The sequence below is a fragment of the Anabrus simplex genome, chromosome 9 (assembly GCF_040414725.1).
Source record: "Anabrus simplex isolate iqAnaSimp1 chromosome 9, ASM4041472v1, whole genome shotgun sequence".
Taxonomy (NCBI): Eukaryota; Metazoa; Arthropoda; class Insecta; order Orthoptera; family Tettigoniidae; genus Anabrus; species Anabrus simplex.
The window spans coordinates 102,887,196-102,908,017 of NC_090273.1; the positions used below are offsets into that span (position 1 = coordinate 102,887,196).

General features: G+C 41.9%; 1 protein-coding gene across 3 annotated transcripts in view; it reads right to left on the bottom strand.

Annotated features, from left to right (window-relative positions):
• The window catches only part of LOC136880801 (uncharacterized), a 740,501-nt gene that overhangs the window by 667,636 nt on the left and 52,043 nt on the right, over positions 1-20,822 (bottom strand). The gene's annotated exons all lie outside the window — the stretch shown is intronic.

The window sequence follows — 20,822 nt, forward strand, 5'->3', positions numbered from 1 at the left end:
TCAAGTTCGGTTCCACATCAACTCATCAACGTACAGGTTTGCACTGGCTGGCACCCATGTGGACACGAGCTTACGAGCCTGAATAAAAGAGTAAGTCGAATGAATGGAGTCACCCAGGTTCGCCACGTCCACAGATATTTCAACAGGAACCCAGTCGGGTGAAGCTTATGCTGATCGTGGCGTACGACTACTAGGGTGTTATTCTTACGCATGCTGTACCTGAGGGACAAACCATAAACAGTGACTACTATTGCCGATTTCTGGAGCGACATCGGCGTCCAGCTATGCGGTGCAAGCGTCCACGTTTATTACGAGACGATCACACTATCTTGTTGCGTGACAATGCTCCTTTCATGTCGCAAACAATGTCAAGCTCTTATTGCAATGGTATCATTGAGAGGTCTTGCAACACCCTCCGTACTCACCGGACATGAGACCTTGCGACTTCGACCTATTTCCGAAGTTGAAGGAACTCCTCCGTCGCTGTCATCAACAGAGAACGTCCTGCCAAAGGTCCCCAACGGCTTCCCAGCATTTGGCAAAAGGTAATAGACTTTGCAGGTGACGGCATTGAAGTAATGTATTACTGATGATGATGATGATGATGCTTGTTGTTTAGAGGGGCCTAACATCTAGGTCATCGGCCCCTATGGTACGAAATGAGACGAAATGGAATTACAATTGAAAAGTACAAAATTCATCCACTGACCCGAATTCAAAACATGATGATGAAAGCATTGATGAATATGAATTTAAAACAATCAGTGGATAAGACGCGCAATGCCTAACATTCCCAGAAACAATATTACTGACCAAGGGACTGCTTCCAAAGCCCAATTCTGAATCGATTATGCTTGTCTGAATGGGTCAATATCTATGTCAACGATCCCGCATAATGGTACTTATCGCTAGTAAAGGAGAACCATGGTATTTCTCAATCTGCGGTACTAGTCAAAGGTAGCGTAAACTCACGGTGTTCGAAACATTAGGTACTATTCACAAATATTGTTCCTCGTACAGGTAACGCAGACCTATGGTGTTTCTCACAAAATGGCGCCACTCATAGCCAACGCAAACCGATGAGGTTCCTCACCTAGGTGTACTAATCACGGGCGCCGGCATTCCCGTAGTGTTCCTCACATAGTGGGTACTAATCACTCGCAACGCAGACCCACGGTGTCGCTCACATGGGTACGACTCACGGGTATTGGAAACCCACACTGAACCCCGCTTGAGTGCTACGAATCACAAAACTATTCAGTACCTAACAGAGTGGTACTACTCGCAAGTAAAGGCGACCCATGGTGTTCCCTGCGTGATGGTACGAATCAAGAATAGTTTCATGGTTCAAATTCGATCATCCCTTGGTCGCCCCTTTTAGTCGCTTCTCACGACAGGCAGGGGATACAGTGGGTGTATTATTCGTCTACCTGCTCCACCCACAGGGAGGTGTGTTTGGTCCGCGAGAGGTATTTTATTTCTCTCAAGTCCGCCGGCAAGCCGGTTAGGACCCCCCTATCCGCCACCTGGGACGCGCCACGTGGGAGTATCACCTCTCCCCCTGCTACGCCTGCGTAGCAGGTTCCTGGGTAATGTATTACAATTGTAATCGTTAGTTCATTAAATAATGCTTTCTATCAATTTTAGCACTACTTTATTTACAACCCTCGTATTTAAGAAAAGGCTAGGTAAAGAATTGATAGGAAATTTGCCACCTGGGAGACAGCCTTAAATGCAGATCATTCGTGATTGGTGACATAACAGAGGTGCTGATCGAACGTAGCTGGTGGGTCTCTGAGAATGGTCCACTGTAATAAAGCATTCGAAAGTAATTGGTACAATGAGGCGACCTCAGCATTCAGTGATGGCTGTGTGTTCTGCGGTCCGGAAAGCAAGCCATTCTGGGAGAATCGACATCCAGGGAATACTCTATTGCCGGTGTTGGCTCTCATTTCACGTGAAAGGGGAGAGATTGGGCGAGAAGGGAATGAATGACCGCCATAGGACCACTAAATAGCTGCGACATTACTTCTCGAAGAGCAGAAGAAGGAAGACATTTCATTGAACTGTTGATCAGGGAATAGAATTCCCAAAGTGCCTTCGAATGCAAACTTTGAAAAGCGACTATCATTACTGAAGTCCTTGTTACCTATCATCAAGGCAGTTGTTACTGATCTGAGAAACCTATCCCGGAAAAGGATGGGACTCTTATTAGTAGATTTACTGTCACCTTACAAAGGAAGTCTTTCAGGGTATGTGAATTTATTTCAGAAAGTTACATTTTCCGCCTTTGTGGTGTAGTGGTTAGAGTGAATAGCTGCCATCCCCGGAGTTCCTGTTTCAATTCCCTGCTCTGCCACGAAAATTTGAAAGGTGGTACGTGGGCTGGAACCGGGTCCACTCAGCCTCGGAAAGTCAACTGAGTAGAGAGGGGAGGGGGGAAATAGCTCACAATACAATGGCTTCAACCATCCTCGAAGCAGTTTTACGTGGTTTCCCAAATCTCCTCCAGGCAAATGCTCGGAATAATACGTAACTTAAGACCATGTTCGCTTCCCTCTCTCTTCCTTGTACATCCCTTCCAAACTTCCCAGCCCCAGCCACAAAACCCCTGTTCAACACAGCAGGTGAAACCGCTTGGACGACGTACTGGTACTCCTCCCAGGTTGTATCCACCAACCCAAAGTTTCACGCTCCATGACACTGCCTTTGAGGTGGTAGAGGTGGGACCCCTTGCTGAGTCTTCGGGAAAACCAACCTAGAGGGTAAAGGAATTAAGAATGAAAGAAAGAAATATACATTTTTCGAATGGAAGAATGCCTATTCACATTAACAGAATAGAACTAGAGTAGAATAAAATTTCAATAGCGGTTTTTAGGATTCTATTACAAGTAGTTCACAAGCTATCGTAGTTTGACCATTGTAAATACCGACAGTTGTCCGCTCCATTTAAATGCTTAGTTATGAGGCTGTGAAATTCTTATGTGTGTTTCCTCTGCAGTAGGCCACACTTAATGCATTGTGACTTCTTTGTGAGTTACTTTGTGATAGTTCATGTAGTAAAACATTGTGGAAGACGTTATTTACCGACGATGAAACATTTTGACGTTGAGGCTCCGTTAACTGTCCGACTCCTTGGCTGAATGGTCAGTGTTGAGGCGTTTGGTTCAGAGGGTTCCTGGTTCGATTTCCGGTCGGGTTGGGGATTTTAATCGCGTGTGATTAATTCTTCTGCCTCGCGACTAGCTGTTTGTGTTTGCTCCAACACTTTCTTCTTCATATTCACAAAACACAACACAACATACGCAATAGTAATTACATCCCTCCATATACAACTGGCGTCAGGAAGGGCATGTGCATGTGATACAATGTTCTCACCTAAGACCCCACAGGTGTGGAAAAAGCGGTAGGAGAAGGAGGTCCCCATAACACAGAACATAATTCACCTCACATTCTTCCTTTCTTGCGAACCGGCCAAACTTAGGACCACGCCAATACCACTTCACTTCCTTTTTATCATCCCTTCTTCCTTCCTCTTTCTCCTCAGTGCCTTCATTCTCTCAGAATGTTTCGCTCTTCTCTCTTCAGTCCATCTTCCGCCACTGCGCTCTATCTTTTCTTCCACAAGATATTGTAGTTAGAAAGTCTATTCCTGAATTGGTCTCTATCACGACATTCTTCTTCTGCAATTCCTAACCTCTTGAGTTCTTCCTTCATCTGCTTGGCATATCCCCCCTGGCTCTTCAAGTAGTATATTTTATTAAAGATTTGTTTATTTAACCTTGCTGGATCAATTCTGACCATGTGTCAGTAGAATCGCAGCAGTCTTTTCAATATTGTTGTTTCCAGGTCTTCTGTTCTTTCACCTCACATTATTATTATTATTATTATTATTATTATTATTATTATTATTATTATTATTATTATTATTATCATTACCGTGGTTTGACGGATCAGCAGAGGTGAAAGAAGGTGCGGGCTGGAATGGGTCTAACTACAAGTCCGAAAGATGAATTTAAAATTTAAATAAAGCTTATATTTTCAACAGATAACAAGATTTAACAATTTTTCACTAGGTGAAATAACAATGAATATTCAGGTACAATAATAATTTTACAAGCGAAAACACAAGTTAAGGTGTCTTTACAAATCCTGGGCTTCGCGCCCCAATTTGACAATCCTTGAGCTCTCAGCTCACAACCGCAAATTACCAAAGGGCAGAAAACCCCTTATTATATGGAGCACTTGCTCCCACCTCGTAATGTCAAGCCTCCTAGAGGCACCTTTCAAAATACCAGAAAGAGCTGACCCGCTCTCTATCGTCCAAGTCTATTAAAGGCAATAACAGACTATTATACTTAACTGCCATCAAGGCACAACTTATAATGGAACAGGGGTATCTCGTACCCAATCTACTGGACCTTCGCAGGAAGGAAAACAAAAATGGGTTAAGTTAATGGCCCAAAATACAAAGCTGAATGGAGGCGAGTAGTTGCACTCCTACATGAAAGCTTGTTAAAACCTAAGTGGCGCTAGGCCGATTCCACAGGGGCTATTCCCACACTAGGGAGGTGACTCGTATAAGAAAACTTTAATACATTAGGAAGGGGAAGAAAATCGGTTATGAAAACGTAGTCACCTCAAATCAAAATGAAGGGGAGCTCGAGAGGGTAAAAGCACTCTCTATCCCCGATTTACATTTAAAGATATATGAAGTCTTACAAAGATGAAACAAAATACATATTTTAAGTTATAGGTTACATATTAAAGGTTTCGGACCTGCCCCGCGGATTAAACTGCTGAGCTAGCAAGGAAAAAAGAAAGATGTTAAACGGCCATTACCTTGTTGAAGAGCTGCTGGCGGATGAAAGAGGCGCTTCCCGCCTCCTGCTATACACTAAGCTAGATGTTGTACGAATGGCCGAGAGATCAGAAAATCATCGGCTTTTATACCCTCGTGGAAGATTCGAGACCTTTCATGAATAATTAAGACACACCCACATGCGTTTATTGGTCGGCTAAAAGTTACAAGTCAAAAAAGAAGAGGAAACCTGTGATTAGAGGGAAATTAATTACAGAAATTACTGATTGGGTAAATTCAAAACAGGAGGAAAGAAAGGATTAATATTGCCAACCCACCAACGAAAGAACGAAATTTAGTAAAAACAACAACTTATGAATACAAAATATCTTCAAGAAACGTTCCTTCACTTCGCACCAGGGTGCATGATCAGTTTTTTGTAGAGACATCTGTGAGAGAATGTCCACACTTCTTGATAATTAGTAAACAAAAACAATTCAAAATTAACACAGTGACATCTTCAGATAAACGGTTGAATTAATTCAGTTTTAAAGTTCAGAGTTTCAGCTGTAGAGGAGTACTTTAAGGCGGAAAATTCAAATGTGCGGCGTATAGGTGTACCAACCGGTACAATTATTATTATTATTATTATTATTATTATTATTATTATTATTATTATTATTATTATTATTATTATTTACAAGTTGCTTTACGCCACACCGGCACCCACAGGTCTTATGGCGACGATACGACAGGAAAGGGCAAGGAGTGGAAGGATGCAGCCGTGTCCTTAAAGTGCAGCCTCAGCATTTGCCTGGTGTGAAAATGGGAAACCACGGAAAACGATCTTCAGGGCTGCCGACAGTGGGGTTTGAACCCACTATCTCCCGAATACTGGATACTGGCCGCACATAAACAACTGCAGTTATCGAGCTCCGTACCTAACATTATTAATTTAAGAACAGGTTTCGTTCCCCGCCCAGTGCGGTGATATTTGAAGGCGCTGAAATAAACCAGCCTCGTGTAGGTAGATTTAGTGGCACGTTAAACAACTCCTGCGGATCAAAATTCCAGCACCTCGGTGTATCCATAAACCGTAAAAGTAGTTAGTGGGACGTAAAGCCAGGGCAAGGTCTTCAAGTATAAAATGTATATGATTATTATTCTTTGTCGATACAGAACGTGTGATAAAATACACATGCGGATGACAGAAGTAGGGGCTGCCTGGCCAAGGCGGTAAAGGCGTGCTTGGTTCGCCCGGAAGGACGTGAGTTCGAATCCCCGTCAGGAAGTCGTAAAATTTAAGAAACGAGATTTCCACTTCCGGAGGTGCATATGGCCCTGAGGTTCACTCAGCCTACACAAAAAATGGGTACCAGGTTAATTCCTGGTGGCAAAGGCGGCCGAGCGTAGAGATAACCCTCTACCCCATCACGTGCCGCGGTTAACAATGCTGGAAGCCTGTACCTTCCACTCCTCCAAGGGTCTTCATGGCGTGTACGGAGGTGTCTTTTTCTTTTTGGATGACAGAAGTATCTCAATCGGAGAAGAAGTGCCTGGACCACAGGTATGTATCAACAAGTATGCAGGCAACAAATAAGTTTAGCCCTATATTAAAATTAATGATATTTAGGTACATTCTGGTTGGACAAAGTAGTCACTAGCACGATTGAGGCATATTATCGGGAGACTCTTAAAACGTACTTAAGCTTTTGATGGAGAAACAGCTACGCAGTGGTTTTATCACTTGTCATCCAGGCCACCAGATAAAGGACTAGCTACCGAGTGAGTTGACTGCGTGGAGGGTTGCGTAGCTGTGAGCTTGAATTCGAGAGATGGTGGGTTCGAATAACACCGTGTACCGGACGAGTTGGCCGTGTGTTTAGGAGCGCGCAGTTGTCAGCTTGCATCCGGGAGATAGTGACTTCGAACCTTACTGTCGACAGCCCTGAAGATGGTTTTCCGTGGTTTTCCCATTTTCACACCAGGCAAATGCTGGGGCTGTATCTTAATTAAGGCCACGCCTACTTCCTTCCTATTCCTAGGCATTTTCTATCCCATGGTCGCCATAAGACCTATATGCGTCGGTGCGACGTAAAGCAAATAGAAGAAAATACCACCGCCGGCAGCCCTAAAGGTGCTTTTCCGTGGTTTCCCATTTTCAAACCAGGGAAATGCTGGGGTTGTACCCTAATTAAGGTGACGGCCACTATCTTCCCAGTCCTATCACTTTATCGCACTTGCATCGCCGAAAACCTTAGATGCGTTGCTTCGACGTTAAACCACTAGCAAGAAAAAGAGTACTAGGAAGAGCAGCATTATCCATGACAGTCAACAAGTTGGAACTGGCCTATCGACTGACAGGCAACACGTATAAGAAAAACTATCTGTCACGCAATCTGAAAGTGAAGCACTATACGTCGGTCATATGACCAGAAGCTCTGTATGTCATGGAGTGTCTTTCACTGAACCGAAGAGGTCTGATGGATAACTCAGATTGAGGAGAATTCACAGAAAGATCTCAGGTCCGGTAAAGGTAGATGAAGAATTCCGTAGACAGCGCAACTCCCGGCAACTACTAACATATAGAGAGGCTTTCTGATTGTGCTAGGAAGAGAAGAGTAGCTTTCTATGGCCATATAGTAAGACTGCCTCCCAAAAGACTGACCAATCGCCAGTTCATCTTCTGGCAGAACAAAACGATTCATAGCACTTGGCTAACTGAAACTGAGAAGGACTTTCAAGAACTGGGACCTTCAAGAAAGACGATCTGTACGACATTGAGCGAGGGATCCCACCTCGACCGCCTCAATGGCCGTGTCCTGAAGCGTGAGACATTTGGTCGGGGATACAACCGAGGAGGACCAGTACGTCTCACAGGTGGCCTCACCTGCTATGCTGAACAGGGGATTTGTAGGGGAATGGGAAGATTGAAAGGGGTAGGGGAGAAAGCGACCATGGCCTTAAGTCAGGTAGCATCCGGTAATAGCCTGGAGAAGAAGTGGGAAACAACGGAAAACCACTTCGAGGATGGCTGAGGAGGGAATGCAACCCCTCTCTACTCAGTCGACCTCCAGAGGCTGAGTGGACTCCGTTCCAGTCCAAATACCATTTCTTAAATTTCATGTCGCAGTCGAATCGAACCTAAGCCTCCGGAGATAGCACCTAATCACACTAACCATTACACCAAAAAGGCGGACTATTATTGTTATAATAATAATAATAATAATAATAATAATAATAATAATAATAATAATAATAATAATAATAATAATAATAATAATAATAATAATTTGCTTTATTATTATTATTATTATTATTATTATTATTATTATTATTGCCGGCTCCTTGGTGCCGGGGTAGTGTGCCTGCCTCTCGCCCGGAGGCTCCGGGTTCGATTCCCGGCCAGGTCAGGGATTTTTCTCTCGACCTGAGGGCTGGTTCGAGGTCCACTCAGCCTACGAGATTTGAATTGAGGAGTTATCTGATGGTGTGATGGCGGCCCCGGTCTCGAAAGCCCAGAATAACGGCCGAGAGGATGCGTCGTGCTAACCACAAGACCTCTCGTAATCTGCAGGCCTTCGGGCTGAGCAGTGGTCGCTGGGAAGGCCAAGGCCCTTTCAAGGGATTTAAGTGCCGTGGGGTTTGGTTTGGTATTATTATTATTATTATTATTATTATTATTATTATTATTATTATTATTATTATTATTATTATTATTATTTCGTGTCAATACAGTAAGCCTGGTAAGGCAGACCCTCCAAAGGGGAGGACGACATCTGCCATGTATAAGAAATTGCGTGTTATTGTGGGGGAAGGCGTTGTGTGTGGTATGAGTTGCAGGGATGTTGGGGACTGTACAGACACCTAGTCCTGGAGATAAAGGGAATTAAATAATTTACGATAAAAATCCCTGAACCGGTCGCGAGTTGAACCCGGGGCCCCCTGAACTGAAGGCCACTACGCTTACTATTCGGACAAGGAACCGGACAATCACTCAATTATGCATCAATATCATAGAACATCGTCTTTTCCTTACGTTAAACAATAGTTCTGAAAAAGAAAATTGCCCCGCCTTGCTGACAGAGCTTTCACGAGACAGTATCAAATGAAGTTAGATCTCCATTGAAAGCAATTCTTTCTTCTTTTCGTCTGTCTGCTCCTTCACCAGTTTCTTCCTCTTAATAGATCCCGTTTTCCGATATTCCAAGTTTCTCCATTTTAAAGTACATATCCTTGAATACGAAGTGAGTGACAGCGAGGCCATTAGTCTGACATGTCCTTTAATGGAGGGTTGAGTTCGATCCTCTGCCGGGAGGAAGATATTAAAGGTGAGAGATATACGCTGACCTGAAAGCGATAGACTGTTACACGGCAGTGTTTATGTCACTCTGTGGAACAGAGGTGAAGTGTCGTCCTCCGTGTCGCAAGATAGTGGCTTCAAACCCGGCAGAGGTAATCGGAGAGATTCAATTTACTCTGTAATTTAGTAGGCCCAGGTTAAAACGCAACGTTGAAATTGACGAGGTGCCAGCCAGCTGGCGTCAAATAAATATGCATGCTACGGTAGCTCAGGCTATATTATTATTATTATTATTATTATTATTATTATTATTATTATTATTATTATTATTATTATAGCGTTGGGAAGAGAACCGAATAAAACTTCGTTTTTTCTTTTTTCTTAATTCGTTTGCCATCCAGAATGGGTTTTCCCCTCTGACTCAGCGGGGATCCCTCAAGAGAAGTGCCGTGGAGTGTGATACTTTGGGTCAGGGGATACAACTGGGGACGATGAAAAGTACCGCGCCCAGGCTACCTCACCTGCCATGCTGAACAGGGGCCTTGTGGGGGTATGGAAGGACTGCAAGGGAGAGACAAGGAAGAGGGAAGGAATTGGCTGTGGTCTTGAGTTAGATACCATCGCGGCATTTGCCTCGAGGAGAAATGGGAAACCACGAAAAACCACTTCGAGGATGGCTGAGGTGGGAATCGAAACTTCCCCCCACCCCCTACCCCTCTACTCAGTTGACCTCTCGCGGCTGAGTTGACCCCTTTCCAGCCCTCGTACCATTTTTCAAATTTCGTGGCAGAGTCGGGAATCTTAGCCGGGTCTCTGGGGGTGGCAGCCAATCACACTAACAAACTTCGTTTTGATATAGATGTTGATTCCCAAAGGGAAACTGAAATATTAGTTTCGAATGAGTAAATTTATAATACCAATAATACCACAATAAATTGTGCATCGCAAACGACTTAGAATAACTTGAGATTAATTTTCCTTATTTGCCATCTTTCTTATGACGCACCGATACAGGCAGGTGTTATAACGACGGCGGGATAAAAAAGGAGCTAAAATTCCCATCCCGTAGTCTCAATATTCGATATTTATAGATTTAAATATTAGTAAGGGCATGCGATTACATAAGACAGATTCAAAATACTGTTAAACCTTATGAAAGATCTATAATTCCGTAAAACAAGAATATAAATTGAAATCCTTTATTCTGATCATCCCATTAATAAGATATATTCATGATTAGAAAAATTGTGTGTACAAAGGAAATTGTAGCGATAATGCAAGGTGGAAAGACATACTGTAGAAAGTACAGAAACACAAAGAACAATTTTTTTTTTGCTCGTTGCTTTACGTCGCACCGACACAGATAGGTCTTAGGGCGACGATGGGACAGGAAAGGCCTAGGAGTTGGAAGGAAGCGGCCGTGGCCTTAATTAAGGTACAGCCCCAGCATTCGCCTGGTGTGAAAATGGGAAACCACGGAAAACTATCTTCAGGGCTGCCGACAGTGGGATTCGAACCTACTATCTCCCGGATGCAAGCTCACAGCCGCACGTTCCTAACCGCACGGCCAACTCGCCCGGTAGAACAAATATTAGGTAAGTCAGAAATTACACGATATCGAGCCCCAAATTTGAGTGAAAAGTATCTTCTTACTACTTCACATGAGTGCCATAAAATGACTTTTGTCGCTTCTTCGGCTATGATTAAGAGAGCACGTAGAATCTTTTCTCTAGACTGAAAGAAGATTTGGTGAATATGTAATGACGTTAGTATATATAATGTAAGTGGAGAAATTTTAAGAGTACCCACTTTTTCATATTCTTTCAGTAGTTAGAATCCTTGAATTGGAAGGATTTGAAACAGAAAGCAACATAATGCTGCCGGTATCACAGGATATCTAGGAGGGTTGGGTGTGAGATTTTAACCTCCATTTACCCTCAGTAATTTTTTCGAGGTTGAGTGAATACCATTCCAGACACTCAGACACACAATATTTTTTTTTCTAGGGGCTTTACGTCGCACCGACACAGATAGGTCTTATGGCGACGATGGGATAGGAAAGGCCTAGGAGTTGGAAGGAAGCGGCCGTGGCCTTAATTAAGGTACAGCCCCAGCATTTGCCTGGTGTGAAAATGGGAAACCACGGAAAACCATCTTCAGGGCTGCCGATAGTGGGATTCGAACCTACTATCTCCCGGATGCAAGCTCACAGCCGCGTGCCTCTACGCGCACGGCCAACTCGCCCGGTACACACAATATTAAGGTAAAATACGGAAATTAATCTTTTGACTAGTGGTTCTTATAATTTTTGTGTCTTTTGAAAATCTAGTGAAACATATGGAACAGTTCTCTATAGAAATGAACCAAGGCACAATCATCCGGAGCACTTCGCTCATTCCACTGCTTTGGAAGTTGCTTGTTGAGATTGATAAGCACTTGTCTATGAAAATAGAGCGAAGCTCCGTCTTTTTGGAATAAAGTCTGGGTTATCGTCTATCATTTTCGGAAGCAACCAGTCTTGCAACCTGTGTAGGTACGTTGAACATGTCACAGTGTTCCAAGGGAAAAAGTAGGGCCTGTAAACGTTGCTACATGAAACAGCACAGATGACATTCACCTTCAGAGAATCTCTTTTATTCTACACTGTAACATGGAAATTGAACGTGCCTCATATGCGGACATTATGACGATTCACTTTTTCTTTTAGGTGGAACGTCACCTCATCACTGAACACGAGAAGGGAGGCAAATTCGTCATCTTCCATTGATTCGTCGAAACGTTCACAAAATTATTGTGTGATGGAGCGGTCGTTTGGCCGTAAACGTTGTAGCAGCTGTAGGAGACATGTTTTCTGACGCAATCCCTTGCGCAGAATATTCCACACAGAAGACTGAGGAATGACCAGTTCGCGACCTGCACCATGTGTTGATTTCTTTGGGCTACGAAGGAACGCCTCTTTAAACTGAAACACCTGGTCGTCCAGAGCCTTTTCCTTTACAGAGGCAACCTTTGTCCTTGAGCTGCCGTACTATCGCAGAATGCTTTAGTGCAGGGTGCAAAAGACTACTTTGCTTGCTTGACCAGAGTGCAGACCCCCACTCCTCGATTTGGAGCAATAGTGCTGTATCTCTCTTTCCCCACGCCTGCCTCGCTCACTCCCCCTGTCTCCCTCTTCCTCACTTGCTCCATAGCGCTACAAATCCGAGCTGAATTGAGCCGAGTTGATCCCAGCTTAGCCGAGCGGGACCGATGCACTGTGCACGGGAACTCGGCGCCGCTGTTTGCACGCGTGAGATTGTGGGCGTTTGAGAGGTCCTGATATAGTGGGTTACTAGCTGAGTGTTGTAATATCTTCGGACGCATGCTTCACGGCACTGATAGATTCAGTCCTTTCACATTGCAACACACAAAACGCTTTCTATTTTTGATATTTTGAAAACTGTTATCACCCCGACACTCAGGGAATTATAATGAAACCTGCAACGACAAACAAAACTTTAAACTATGCTCTTTCATTGCTTATTAGTACAAACGGGTGGGTAACATATATTTGGAGCCGTAAGATGTCAATCACGATGAAACACTTGTAATTCACCTTGCATATATAATTATAATACTGCTTTAACATACGAACCATTTGCCAGATATTCTAAAGTTAAATAAAATTACTTCATATAATAGTTTATAAAAGCAGCTTGTGTAAAGGTTGTTGGTATATTTTGTAAAACTTTAAGCTTCCCTCAACGTAACAACGTGTTTCTCTTCTGGAAACACTTAGATCCTACAGCTTGATTCTTATCTCAAAATAGTTATTTTTTCCACGATGTAATAAAAAGTCGAAAGCATCGTTCGAATGTACTCGAAGACCTTTTCGGTTGTTTGAGCAGATCAGGAAAAATACGTTTGTATCCTCTATCTTCTTCTCCATCAATAAAATATTCATTCACCCATTCTTCCGTATTACAGCTGAATTCATAGCTAAAAACTTTAAAATGCTATTTTTCATTACAAAATTTTCACCGGCCGATGAGTCCATTTCGCAAGCCCACTCGCAACGGTGCTGCATACAATTTATGCACATGCAAGCCACTTGTACACGCTCGCATCACTGGTTACTCGTGCAAGCTTGCATCCATTGTAAACGGACGCTTAACCTGGTTAGATATAAGAGAAGGCTACCTGACCTTCATACACCCAGGATAAATAAATCATTAATCAAGGCAAATCAATGAAATAAATTAGGAATTCCAAGGCTCCACATGGACGATTCCCTAAAACTTCCTGAGCCCCACCTGGACTAGAAATCCGATTCTGCTCTGCACTTGGCCATCCCAGTATCGCAAAAAAGTAGACTTTCAATCGCTCTTCTGTGGACCACATTTTCCATTAGCAGCTAATATTGCGTGTGCAAAGTAGACGTGTTGAGAGCTCCCGACGATATCAGCAACTTTATGCTTTCCTGACCTGGAAGTGGGATAGATGCCTCGTTATCCTCATCGTGTGCCTAAGGGAACGTCATCTACAGACTAAGGAAATGGTGTAATACGATGAAAAGGAGGAGAAAAATGGCGTAATGAGCTGCACGTTACGTGGCAAACAGGTATCTAATGTATGGCTTGAGAGGAAAGTGAAAATAACGCAAGTAACGCCATTAGTAATATAGGAAGGCTAACTTTTAGAGATGATGAAAATAAGCTAGAGCTAGGACAGCACTAGGAAAATAAAGTTTCATCACAAAGACGCATCTTATATAGAAGGCAATGACAACAGAAAAATAATAATAATAATAATAATAATAATAATAATAATAATAATAATAATAATAATAATAATTGCAACATTTCAAAGAACATTTAAATTTACTTGGAACAGATACAATAAAATAAATATAATAAAAAAGGCAAAATTACGACATTATATAACACAGAACTCCAAACAGAAGCACTTTATGCAACTGGAACTATTATACTTGGTGGCAGATCTCGAATACAGATGATCGAAAACCAAGAAAGAAAAATCCTCTCGAAAATCTTAGGTTCAAAATGGAAAAAATGGAAACTGGATAGAAAAAGAAATCACATGAAATCAAATTACAGAAAATAAATCACGGAAACAAACAGGAAACGGCGATTAAAATTTTATGGTCACAGACTATATAGAATGGATAATAACAGGTTCACAATTAAAATTTTAATCATAGCCTTATCAATGTAAAATCACAAATAATTGGCTAAAAGAAATCAGTGAAGATCAAAAATGGAATGGCATTAACGAAGAAATCAATCAAGATGGAATAAAATTCAGAACCTTAATTCCCAAACACATATTTCCTGTAAAGCCCACCCGACTAAATACAGGATGATGATGATGATGATGATGCTTGTTGTTTAAAGGGGCTTAATATCGCGGTCATCGGTCCCTAATGGTACGAAATGAGACGAAATAGAGTACCAAATTAAAAGTCCAAAATCCTCCACTGACCAGATTTCAAAACGTGAGGACGAAGAATGAATGGATGGATATGAATTTAAAACAATCAGTGGATCCGACCCGCAGTGTCTCACATTCATAGAAATTGACGTACAAGAATGGTATCACTGACCAAGGGACTGCTTCCATAGCATAATACTGAATAGTACTTAATGGCACTTATTTCTAGGAAAGTATAACCATGGCATTTGTCATGTTGCGGTACTAATCAAAAGTAGCGTAGACTCGCGGTATTCCACATATTATGGTACTACTCAAAGGTAATATAATTCGCACATGTAATACAGACCTACGGTATTTCGCACATTGTTGCACCATTGACAGGCAACGCAAACTTATGGCCTTCATCACATGAGGGTACTAACCACTGGGACTTGTACTATTCCGTGGTGTTCCGCATATAGTGGGGTACTAATCATAGGCAAGCCAGAACCATGGTGTCGCTCCTATAGTTGTATTACGCACAAATATAAGCGACCAATGGTTTTCCCCGCGTGGTGGTACTAATCACAAGTAGTTTCATGGTTCTAAGACAATCATCCCTTGGCCGCCCCTTTTAGTCGCCTCTTACGACAGGCAGGGGATAGCGTGGGTGTATTCTTCGTCTGCTTCCCCCAAAATACAGGATGTACTGAACAACGTGACAAGGAATACAGTGAGAGGATGAAGTGATACCGGGAAGAGAAAAAAGAAAAACTAAAAAAGTGTTTATAAGTTCAAATGCGCTCCTTATTTGGGCAAAACGAATTAAGAAATAATAATAATAATAATAATAATAATAATAATAATAATAATAATAATAATACAGAGGGGAAAATGGAGGTAGATTTCCAAACCACTCGGAACATATATAACAAGGTAATTTTCTATAAATACCAAAATTCACCATTATAACACTGTCGTCAATCTGGCATCTCTCTGAGTCAGAAAACCTTATCTAGTCTCAGAAATGTGTGCTCGTTACTTCAGAGCAAAAAGAGGGAAAGAGGCTCCACAATGCGCTTGGTGCAAACTACGTAAACGGAATCTACAAAATAAAATCCAGACAAGAAATCTACTCTAAGATAGAGAAGATCACAGACACAATGCCCTAACGCAGGGCTTACTTCTACGGTCACCTACGACGGATGGGCGACTCTCGTTGGACAAAAGACATTTTTAACAATTTTGACTCAAAACCAAAAACAACCATTCCCTGGTACGTTAACGTCAAGAAAGACTTCGAAGGAATGGGCCATCGACCACATGACGTGTTCAAAGGAGGCCTCTTCAGAACAAGCATTATGACTTTTGGGACTTTTCGGGATGTGAAGTGGACAACTGGTGCAAAGTGGTCGGATGAACGCTGTGCTCGATACAGACAGCTAATGAAAACATGTTGGATCAATTGAAAACTGAGTAAACGCCAGAATGTAAAATGAAACTTATCGTGGACCCTAGTTGGCCGATTAGCGAATAATGAAATGAAATGTCGTATGGCTTTTAGTGCCGGGATATCCCAGGACGGGTTCGGCTCGCCAGGTACAGGTCTTTCTATTTGACACCCGTAGGTGACCTGCACGTCGTGATGAGGATGAAATGATGATGAAGACAACACATACACCCAGCCCCCGTGCCATTGGAATTAACCAATTAAGGTTAAAATCCCCGACCCGGCCGGGAATCGAACCCGAGACCCTCTGAACCGAAGGCCAGTACGCTGACCGTTCAGCCAACGAGTCGGACAGCGAATAATAAATATAAATGATAATACTAATTGTTGTATACAAGAAGAAAACAATTCACAACACAACTAAAGAGTTCATTTTAGTGAGATCTTTCACAAAATACATAGAAATAAATTGTATGTCGACTTGCTTCTTACTTGGAGCACGCTAAATGTTATAAAGAGTAGGTCTAATGTGGAACCGAGAATTATGTACATTTATACAAGTTCACACTACTGTATACACAATGATCTGCACTGATAATGAAGAGTATCCCGCCCATATAAATGTCTCTGATAGCTGATGGCTATCAAATGTCTTGAAATGCTTGCTGGAATGTAATACAAGTCTTTTCTGTGTAGCAGAATGCTAGAAGTGAGGCGAAGCTACAAGGAGGGCGGAAATAGGGAGGCGGAAGTGAGAACTATGGATCAGAGTTCAGTCCGCCTATTCAGTCCACATTTTTGAGAGGATACCTCTGTGTCTGATCTACGGCGTAGAGCTGATCGCTGGACACAGCTGACTGCCTACTGCTACCGAGTTCGCCTCCTATTTATACGGGCTGGCTGACGTCACACGCCATGAGTCAGCGCGCTAGCTGGATACACCACGCACATTCTCAGATTTTTTAAGCGCGAGCGGGTTGCATAGCTGCAAGGCGGAGGACATTACAACACTAATAATAAAGATGCTGGACTGAGTGACTCAGACGGTAGTAGCGCTGAGCTTTTGAGCCGAAGTTGATGGGTTTGGTACTGACTCTGCCCGGTGTTCAAATACGTCCACCTCGTTTCGGAAGATTTACCAGCACGTACAATAATTCCTGTGGGAAAAATGTCCTGCAGTACGTTGCCTCTGAAAACAGCCGAAGTTATTAGTAGAAATAAAAAATACGATTATTATTATTCTCATTTAGGGCCATTAGAGACCACGTCAAGTAACTATAACGCAGTTATGGAAGACTTTCTTGCAGCAGAAAACTTTGTATTCTTTCTCTAGCCGCCTGTCTTCTCTCTTCTGTCCAACCGCTGTTCTGCCTTTGCTCATCGTGGAAGTCCTTTAAGTTGTTGATCACTGTATTTTGATCGGTTGGAGATGTCCTCCTGATTCAGTCCCATGCTTTTGAGGTCCTTCCTTAGTTCCTTGAACCATTTATGCGAGACGTTAGGTCTGCTGTCCAACATATTAAAAATCTGCTTTGTTAGTCGGGTTGTGTCCATCCTGAATAGATGAGATGTCCGTAGAACTTCAGTCGTCGTTTCCCTATTAACTCCATCAGTCGTTCATTATCATGTATAGCTCTTCTCTTCGTTGGAGTCTATACTGTCCGTTTATTATCTTAGGACCTATTATATTGCGAAGGATCTTGCGCTCATACTTCCCTGATTATCTCAGTCCAGTCTTTCCTGTCATTCTGAGGCATTCACTTGTGTAGTGACATTCGGGTTTAATCACTGTGTTATAGTGCCTGAGTTTAGATTTCCTTGAGATTACCTTTTCCTTGCATAGGATATGCGTCCTACGAAAAGCTGCGGTCATCTTCTATCGCCTGCAGTTATTAGCTTCTTTCTCACTGGTTTTCATCTGCACTATCTCACCAAGATATCTGAAACTGCCCACTCTTTCCATTTTACCGTACTCTGTTGTTAGATGTTCAGGTGCTGTTCGGATATTGGTGATGTACTTTGTTTTCTAGAAAGAAACTTGGAGGCCAGCTTTATCTGCCTGCACTTTCAGCTTGTTTATTTGTTCCACAGCTGCCTCTATGTTTCCTGACACGATTGCCAGGTCATCCGCAAAGGTAAGGAAGTTGACTCTCATGCCGCAATACGATTATTATTACTATTATTGTTCCGGAGATACCGTGGTGGACAGAGGTGAAAGAAGGTGCGGGCATGAATGGCTCAAGGTCCTAAAATCAGAAGATTGATTTAAAATATTAAAATTATGGTTATATTTCTATCTCAGCTATCTTTTTCCTTTTTTTTCAGAAATAAGAACAAAATTCACGTAAGAAAGATCAGAGGATGGGGTAACAATCGAGAAACCTTAATTAAAAATTGTGAGCGTTAAGCTCCCTAATTATACACTCTTCAAGAACACTGTGGCTCCTTTCAAAAACAAAAAACGTCAAGGAATCGGATTTCCCAGTACCTTCTACATCATAATCAGAGCCTCTTTGCTCTACCAATTTGTTTACGAGGCTCCTCTCCGAACCTTACAACGTAACAGCCTTCTAAAGGCATCATTCAGCTTTTACATTTATAAGCAGAGCATCTTTGCTTTATAAATCTTATACTTCCAAGGCCTCTCTAGGCACAACCTACATTTAACAAATAATATTAGCTGTCTTCCAGGCTCAACAGTCTGATATATTTACATAAAAGGAATAAAATAGAATTTTACAGGGGTATCGAATACCCACTCTACCAGACCTTTATGGTAAAACAACAGGTTCAATTACTGGCCCAAAAAAATCAAAATTGTGCGGAGGCGAACTCTCGCACTCCTAGAAGTTTATAATTGAATGGTTAAAATCCTATTTGGGCTTGTGGCCCGAATACTCTGAGGCTAAGCCTATGCTACTGAGGTGACTAGATGGAGATAGTATTTAATTTACCAGATTACAAACAGAAAACGGTTACAAAATCACAGTCACCTCAAATTCAAATTGAAGAGGATTCGAGAGGGTACCACACTCTCTATTACCTGATTACGGTTAAGTTTCTTACGCTTGTTTGAAATTTACATTTTAAGTAAACTGAAGTTACATTAATAATATTTGGAACCTTCCCCTCAAGATAACTGTCAAAGACCTGGACTGGCATTACCTAGAGATGCTGGTCTGCTCGATGATGAACGAGGCACCCCGCCTCCTCTCACAACCACACACTAAACTGGAGCGATGAATACGACCAGGAGGGAAGGATCCAGAAAATTCTGGGCTAAGACCCGACACACTCCCAACTCTTATTGGGTAGTTTAAATAGATACAAGAAAACGCTAATTGGCTGAAAATTAAATATACAAAACTTTCTATTGGAAACCTTCTAAAGTTGGCGGGAAGAGATAAAAGAGTTGTCAACTCTAACATAACAAAAACAATGAATAATAAAATCGGTGTAGTAAACCTTAAAATAAAATAAAATACTTGACAATTTTAATAATTTCTCTTCACAACATAGGGCATAAACATAGTTTGTAGTAGCCGGGCTGAGTGGCTCAGACTGTTGAGGCACTGGCCTTCTGACCCCAACTTGGCAGGTTCGATCCTGGCTCAGTCCGGTGATATTTGAAGGTGTTCAAATGTGTCAGCCTCGTGTCGGTAGATTTACTAGCACGTAAAATAACTCCTGCGAGACAAAATTCCGGCACCTCTGCGTCTCCGAAAACCGTAAAAGTAGTTAGTGGGACGTTAAGCAAGTAGCATTATTATTATTATTATTATTATTATTATTATTATTATTATAGTTTGTAGTACAGATATCTGTTGACAAAAGTTCAAATTCTTGCACTAGTTGTTGCAAGTTTTAGATTTAAGATGGAATTTTCCAAGGTGATTCATTTAAAGGAACGGAGCGGGTGTACCTCCCGGTACAACAACAATAATAATAATAATATAATTAATAATAATTTATTAATATTTTAATAATTTTTTAATAATAATAATTATTATTATTACTACTACTTTCCACAACGTTATGCCCAACAAAGGAGCGCATTTGAACTTATTTAGCAGCTTAATTTGCTTTCTTCTCTTCCCAGGATCTCTTCATCGTCTCGCTGTGTTTTTCTTCCCTTCTTTCGTACATGCAGTTGTGGTTCTCATCTTGACAAAGCACTGCATGATATACTTCTTCTTCTTCTTATTATTATTATTATTTTCCTACCATTTTCCCCCCATCATTTGGGTTGCGGGTGCGAACTGCGTCACACGTGTCGATTTGGCTTTATTTTACGGCCGGATGGCCTTCCCGTCGCCAACCCTATATGGAGGGATGTAAGCACTATTGCGTGTTTCTGTGGTGGTTGGTAGTGTGGTATGTTGTCTGAATATGAAGGGGAGAGTGTTAGGACGGACACAAATACCCAGTAGCCGAGCCATAAAAATGAATCGGAAGCGATTAAAATCCCCAACCCGGCCGGGAATTGAACCCGGGACCCTCTGAGTCGAAGGACTGCATGATATACTTCTCACAATAAAAATGGTATTCTCATTCGAAGATGGTGCATATGAAACATATTTTCATACCACCACGTTACCCCACATTCCAATTACCCCACTCTGACCTACTTGTCAGAATTAGAAAACAATCACTCTTCTAATTTTCTGTGACCTGAACTTTAATGCTAGATGTGGAAAACAATGTATTTTCATTTAGAGAAATGAAGTTACTACCTTTGTCTCACTTGTCAGCAGACATCAAGTTTGATTATGAGCCCTAGGCATTATTACTGAAAGTGAATACTTATTCTCGATGTGATGAGTTTGACATGAAATATGTTGAAAATTTGACGTTTA